Here is a 7,744-nt window from a genome sequence, read left to right as displayed (position 1 = left end):
CGACGCCGCTTTGTCTGCCGAGCGCTCGTGCTGTGGCCAGATCAGACCCGTAGGACGCTGGCCGGAAGGCGCTGGGGCAGAGCGGATCGCCGCGCGGCGGGACGGTCACGGAACGGTATTGACGGGGAGACGAGCTCGGGGAGAGCGAACTCGGCAACGGGGGTGGCACATCGGTTGGGCTCGAGCAGGCGGCTTAGGAGCAACCGCGAGGGAACACGGCGGGGTCCGGGGGAAGGGCGACGGCCGCCCGCGACTCGTCACGGTAACCCAGGCGGGAAGCTGCGCTCCGTCCGAGTCAGACTCGGTCGTCGCGGCCCGGCTGAGGCTCGCTTGGTCGAGGGGGCGCGGCGCTGTGCCGGCGACTTTGCCCGCGCGAGGCACGTACGCTGTGGTCCGAAGGAAGAAGCGCGCGTCCCGAGTCAGACTCGGGCGCCGCAACCCGACGGTATCTCGCTGCGGCCAGGATGCGGAGTTGAGTCGGCACTGGGGGGATCCGGGAAGGACGAAGGGGCGGCGGCCAACAGTCGCAGCTCGTCGCCGCTGTCACCCAGACGGGAAGCTGCGCCCCGGCCGAGTCAGACTCGGTCGGTGCGGCCCGCTGCGGCCAGCTGGAGAGTGAGCTACGTGCCTGTACCGTGCTCCCGACGAACCGTCCCGGGGGGCTGGTGACGTCGCGCGATCGGCGCTTGATGCTGCGACCGGGAGGGAAGCTGCGCCCCGTCCGAGTCAGACTCGGTCGTTGCGGCCCACCCGAGCCCGCACGCCTCACGCGGAGGGGTCATACGCCCCGGCGGCCACGATAGACGTCCTCCCGCTTCGCGGTGGTCGGGAGGGCTTAGCGGATAGGTGCAGATGCGGGGGCGGCTTCCCGAGATAGCCGTCCCTAGGTTAGGCGAGGGTTTGAGAAACATCTTTCGCGGTAGACCGGCGCGGCCGGCGGACGCCCACGTGGCGTGCCGCGAGTCGGATCGCGCGCTCGGCCTCCGTTGATGGCCGCTAGGTGCGTGCGTGGAATCGGGGCGTCTCGGTCTCGCTGCCGTACGGCTCGCGCTAGGCCTGCGGGGGCGGCGTCGGAGCGCGCGCTCGCGCGGCGGCCGTAGCGCTAGAGGGCGACCCGCAAGTGGGGAGGAACCGTCCACCCAACGCCGGCGCTAGCCGGGGCCGGTGGGGGCCCTACCAAGGCGGGTCATGGTCGCATGTCGGTCGGTCCGGCCTCTGTTTACCGAGGCGGCCGGCACCTCCATCTGCCTTGGATGCCCCGAATCCGCAGACTTTCCTCCGGCCTCAGCTTAACGAGACGGCCGTTGCCTCCATCCTTGGATGTTAACATTCGCAGAGTTTCAGCTCCGGGCTAGGGCGGGTGAAGTCGTCTCGAACCACGTGCCTGAAGGCCGCCTCGCGCCGGATGCAGGCCCCGCTCTGTCGTGCGGTGTGACCGTCCAACGCGGGCATCGCTAGATTAGCCGTGGCCACGATCCTTCCACACCGCGAGCCTTTCGCCCTCGGCCGGTGGTCGCTCAGTTCACGGGCCGCTGATCCCGCTCCATCTCTCCGGCCTGTGTTTAAGGAGGCGGCCGGTCCTCCTTCCTTGGATGGACCATTCGCATATTTTTCGCCCGGCCTGTGTTTAAGGAGGCGGCCGGTCCTCCTTCCTTGGATGGACCATTCGCATATTTTTCGCCCGGCCTGTGTTTAAGGAGGCGGCCGGTAACTCCCTTTCTTGGATGAGACCCAACATTCGCATATTTTTCGCCCGGCCTGTGTTTAAGGAGGCGGCCGGTCCTCCCATTCTGCCAGTGTTCCTTGGACTTTGAAAATTTCAAAGTCTTTCCGCTCCGGGCTAGGGCGGGTGAGGTCGTCTCGAACCACGTGCCTGAAGGCCGCCTCGCGCCAGATGCGGCCCCGCTCTGTCGTGCGGTGTGACCGTCCAACGCGGGCATCGCTAGATTAGCCGTGGCCACGATCCTTCCACACCGCGAGCCTTTCGCCCTCGGCCGGTGTCGGTCAACGTGTGGGTTTGGGGGGAAGGACGGCTGCCGGGAGCAGACAGCCGTCCCCGGGTGGGGTGTACAGTCCTTCCACCGCGGCCGCCGGGAGCAGACGGCCGTCGAGCGATTCTGCCATTGTTCCTAGGACTTTGTACATTTTAAAGACCCTCCGCGCGGGCCGCTGATCCCGCTCGGTCGCTCCGGCCTGTGTTTAAGGAGGCGGCCGGTCCTCCCATTCTGCCAGTGTTCCTTGGACTTTGAATATTTCAAAGTCTTTTCGCTCCGGGCTAGGGCGGGTGAGGTCGTCTCGAACCACGTGCCTGAAGGCCGCCTCGCGCCGGATGCAGGCCCCGCTCTGTCGTGCGGTGTGACCGTCCAACGCGGGCATCGCTAGATTAGCCGTGGCCACGATCCTTCCACACCGCGAGCCTTTCGCCCTCGGCCGGTGTCGGTCAACGTGTGGGGTGGGGGGGAAGGACGGCTGCCGGGAGCAGACAGCCGTCCCCGGGTGGGGTGTACAGTCCCTTCACCGCGGCCGCCGGGAGCAGACGGCCGTCGAGCGATTCTGCCATTGTCCCTAGGACTTTGTACATTTCAAAGACCCTGCGCGCGGGCCGCTGATCCCGCTCGGTCGCTCCGGCCTGTGTTTAAGGAGGCGGCCGGTCCTCCCATTCTGCCAGTGTTCCTTGGACTTTGAAAAGTCTTTCCGCTCCGGGCTAGGGCGGGTGAGGTCGTCTCGAACCACGTGCCTGAAGGCCGCCTCGCGCCGGATGCAGGCCCCGCTCTGTCGTGCGGTGTGACCGTCCAACGCGGGCATCGCTAGATTAGCCGTGGCCACGATCCTTCCACACCGCGAGCCTTTCGCCCTCGGCCGGTGTCGGTCAACGTGTGGGTTTGGGGGGAAGGACGGCTGCCGGGAGCAGACAGCCGTCCCCGGGTGGGGTGTACAGTCCCTTCACCGCGGCCGCCGGGAGCAGACGGCCGTCGAGCGATTCTGCCATTGTTCCTAGGACTTTGTACATTTTAAAGACCCTCCGCGCGGGCCGCTGATCCCGCTCGGTCGCTCCGGCCTGTGTTTAAGGAGGCGGCCGGTCCTCCCATTCTGCCAGTGTTCCTTGGACTTTGAATATTTCAAAGTCTTTCCGCTCCGGGCTAGGGCGGGTGAGGTCGTCTCGAACCACGTGCCTGAAGGCCGCCTCACGCCGGATGCAGGCCCCGCTCTGTCGTGCGGTGTGACCGTCCAACGTGGGCATCGCTAGATTAGCCGTGGCCACGATCCTTCCACACCGCGAGCCTTTCGCCCTCGGCTGATGTTCGGCCAACGTGTGGGGAGGGGGGGAAGGACGGCTGCCGGGAGCAGACAGCCGTCCCCGGGTGGGGTGTACAGTCCCTTCACCGCGGCCGCCGGGAGCAGACGGCCGTCGAGCGATTCTGCCATTGTTCCTAGGACTTTGTACATTTTAAAGACCCTCCGCGCGGGCCGCTGATCCCGCTCCGTCTCTCCGGCCTGTGTTTAAGGAGGCGGCCGGTCCTCCCATTCTGCCATTGTTCCTTGGACTTGTAAAAGTCTTTCCGCTCCGGGCTAGGGCGGGTGAGGTCGTCTCGAACCACGTGCCTGAAGGCCGCCTCGCGCCGGATGCAGGCCCCGCTCTGTCGTGCGGTGTGACCGTCCAACGCGGGCATCGCTAGATTAGCCGTGGCCACGATCCTTCCACACCGCGAGCCTTTCGCCCTCGGCTGATGTTCGGCCAACGTGTGGGGAGGGGGTTATGGACGGCTGCCGGGAGCAGACAGCCGTCCCCGGGAGGGGAGACTTCACGGCGGCCGCCGGGAGCAGACGGCCGTCGAGAGATTCTGCCAGTGTGTTCCTTGGACTTTGAAAAGTCTTTCCGCTCCGGGCTAGGGCGGGTGAGGTCGCCTCGAACCACGTGCCTGAAGGCCGCCTCGCGCCGGATGCAGGCCCCGCTCTGTCGTGCGGTGTGACCGTCCAACGCGGGCATCGCTAGATTAGCCGTGGCCACGATCCTTCCACACCGCGAGCCTTTCGCCCTCGGCCGGTGTTCGCTCAATGCGCGGGCCGCTGATCCCGCTCCATCTCTCCGGCCTGTGTTTAAGGAGGCGGCCGGTCCTCCCATTCTGCCATTGTTCCTTGGACTTGTAAAAGTCTTTCCGCTCCGGGCTAGGGCGGGTGAGGTCGTCTCGAACCACGTGCCTGAAGGCCGCCTCGCGCCGGATGCAGGCCCCGCTCTGTCGTGCGGTGTGACCGTCCAACGCGGGCATCGCTAGATTAGCCGTGGCCACGATCCTTCCACACCGCGAGCCTTTCGCCCTCGGCTGGTGTTCGGCCAACGTGTGGGGAGGGGGTTAAGGACGGCTGCCGGGAGCAGACAGCCGTCCCCGGGAGGGGAGACTTCACGGCGGCCGCCGGGAGCAGACGGCCGTCGAGCGATTCTGCCAGCGTTCCTTGTACTTTGAATATTTCACAGCCGTGCTCGCACTTAGGAAATTTTCGAGCGCTGTGGCACTTAGAAATTTTTCGTCAAGAGAGGCACTTAGACATTTTTCGTCAAGAGAGGCACTTAGAAAATTTTTCTCTCTCTCTCTGTGTGCCTTCCAGGGTGCTGTGCAACCCTGCGTGTTGTGTTCCCACCGAGCAAGGGGCGCTGCTGGCGGCCATGACCAAGCGCTCGGCACCGGGCCCTTTCATTTTGTGGGGTAAATTATGCGCCCCCCATGCTCGTTCTGACTATATTTTGCGAAAGGGGGGTAAATCGTTGATGAGTACGCTGACTAGGGGGACCATTTAGCGTACTCTGGCGCACCTGAAGACCAAAGTTGGTACTGCACCCTCCCCCTGGTACCCCAGCCCCTGGTACCTAAAGAGGGAGAGGCCGAATTTTCGCTTTTTGGGGCCGACCGAGGGAACCAGCCGAGGCGGACACTTTTCGGCTCAAGAGCCGTTGGCACTTAGAAAAAATTCGCACAAGTTGGCAGGGCTACCAGGGGAAGAGGCCGAATTTTCGCTTTTGAAGGCCGACCGCGGGAACCAGCCGAGGCGGACACTTTTCGGCTCAAGAGCCGTTGGCACTTAGAAAATATTTGCCAAACTTGGCTTGACTTCCAGGAGAAGAGGCCGAATTTTCACTTTTGGTGGCCGACCTGGGGAACCAGCCGAGGCGGACACTTTTCGGCTCAAGAGCCGTTGGCACTTAGAAAATATTTGCCAAACTTGGCTTGACTTCCAGGAGAAGAGGCCGAATTTTCACTTTTGGTGGCCGTTATGGGGAACCAGCCGAGGCGGACACTTTTCGGCTCAAGAGCCGTTGGCACTTAGAAAATATTTGCCAAACATGGCTTGACTTCCAGGAGAAGAGGCCGAATTTTCACTTTTGGTGGCCGTTATGGGGAACCAGCCGAGGCGGACACTTTACGCTGGTTGAGTCGTTGGCACTTAGAAAATATTTGCCAAACTTGGCTTGACTTCCAGGAGAAGAGGCCGAATTTTCACTTTTGGTGGCCGACCTGGGGAACCAGCCGAGGCGGACACTTTACGCTGGTTGAGTCGTTGGCACTTAGAAAATATCTGCCAAACTTGGCTTGACTTCCAGGAGAAGAGGCCGAATTTTCACTTTTGGTGACCGACCTGGGGAACCAGCCGAGGCGGACACTTTACGCTGGTTGAGTCGTTGGCACTTAGAAAATATTTGCCAAACTTGGCTTGACTTCCAGGAGAAGAGGCCGAATTTTCACTTTTGGTGGCCGACCTGGGGAACCAGCCGAGGCGGACACTTACGCTGGTTGAGTCGTTGGCACTTAGAAAATATTCGCCAAACTTGGCAAGACTTCCAGGAGAAGAGGCCGAATTTTCACTTTTGGTGGCCGACCTGGGGAACCAGCCGAGGCGGACACTTTACGCTGGTTGAGTCGTTGGCACTTAGAAAATATTTGCCAAACTTGGCTTGACTTCCAGGAGAAGAGGCCGAATTTTCACTTTTCATGGCCGTTATGGGGAACCAGCCGAGGCGGACACTTTGCGCTGGTTGAGTCGTTGGCACTTAGAAAATATTTGCCAAACTTGGCTTGACTTCCAGGAGAAGAGGCCGAATTTTCACTTTTGGTGGCCGTTATGGGGAACCAGCCGAGGCGGACACTTTAGGCTGGTTGAGTCGTTGGCACTCAGAAAATATTCGCCAAACTTGGCCAGACTTCCAGGAGAAGAGGCCGAATTTTCACTTTTGGTGACCGACCTGGGGAACCAGCCGAGGCGGACACTTTACGCTGGTTGAGTCGTTGGCACTTAGAAAATATTTGCCAAACTTGGCTTGACTTCCAGGAGAAGAGGCCGAATTTTCACTTTTGGTGGCCGACCTGGGGAACCAGCCGAGGCGGACACTTTACGCTGGTTGAGTCGTTGGCACTTAGAAAATATTCGCCAAACTTGGCAAGACTTCCAGGAGAAGAGGCCGAATTTTCACTTTTGGTGGCCGACCTGGGGAACCAGCCGAGGCGGACACTTTACGCTGGTTGAGTCGTTGGCACTTAGAAAATATTTGCCAAACTTGGCTTGACTTCCAGGAGAAGAGGCCGAATTTTCACTTTTCATGGCCGTTATGGGGAACCAGCCGAGGCGGACACTTTTCGGCTCAAGAGCCGTTGGCACTTAGAAAATATTTGCCAAACATGGCTTGACTTCCAGGAGAAGAGGCCGAATTTTCACTTTTGGTGGCCGTTATGGGGAACCAGCCGAGGCGGACACTTTACGCTGGTTGAGTCGTTGGCACTTAGAAAATATTTGCCAAACTTGGCTTGACTTCCAGGAGAAGAGGCCGAATTTTCACTTTTGGTGGCCGACCTGGGGAACCAGCCGAGGCGGACACTTTACGCTGGTTGAGTCGTTGGCACTTAGAAAATATTCGCCAAACTTGGCCAGACTTCCAGGAGAAGAGGCCGAATTTTCACTTGTTGTGGCCGTTATGGGGAACCAGCCGAGGCGGACACTTTACGCTGGTTGGGTCGTTGGCACTTAGAAAATATTCGCCAAACTTGGCCAGACTTCCAGGAGAAGAGGCCGAATTTTCACTTGTTGTGGCCGTTATGGGGAACCAGCCGAGGCGGACACTTTACGCTGGTTGGGTCGTTGGCACTTAGAAAATATTCGCCAAACTTGGCCAGACTTCCAGGAGAAGAGGCCGAATTTTCACTTGTTGTGGCCGTTATGGGGAACCAGCCGAGGCGGACACTTTACGCTGGTTGGGTCGTTGGCACTTAGAAAATATTCGCCAAACTTGGCTTGACTTCCAGGAGAAGAGGCCGAATTTTCACTTATGGTGGCCGTTATGGGGAACCAGCCGAGGCGGACACTTTACGCTGGTCGAGTCGTTGGCACTTAGAAAATATTCGCCAAACTTGGCCAGACTTCCAGGAGAAGAGGCCGAATTTTCACTTGTTCTGGCCGACCTGGGGAACCAGACGAGGCGGACACATCACCCCGCAAGTGCCGTTGGCACTTTGAAAATATTCGCCAAACTTGGCCAGACTTCCAGGAGAAGAGGCCGAATTTTCACTTGTTCTGGCCGACCTGGGGAACCAGACGAGGCGGACACATCACCCCGCAAGTGCCGATGGCACTTAGAAAATATTCGCCAAACTTGGCCGGACTTCCAGGAGAAGAGGCCGAATTTTCGCTTTTTCTGGCCGACCTGGGGAACCAGACGAGGCGGACACATCACCCCGCAAGTGCCGTTGGCACTTTGAAA

This window comes from Syngnathus floridae, unplaced genomic scaffold, assembly GCF_059516105.1.
Source record: "Syngnathus floridae isolate MCC-2025c unplaced genomic scaffold, RoL_Sflo_1.0 HiC_scaffold_165, whole genome shotgun sequence".
In the NCBI taxonomy this organism is placed as follows: domain Eukaryota; kingdom Metazoa; phylum Chordata; class Actinopteri; order Syngnathiformes; family Syngnathidae; genus Syngnathus; species Syngnathus floridae.
Note: the sequence above shows the minus strand (reverse complement) of the source record.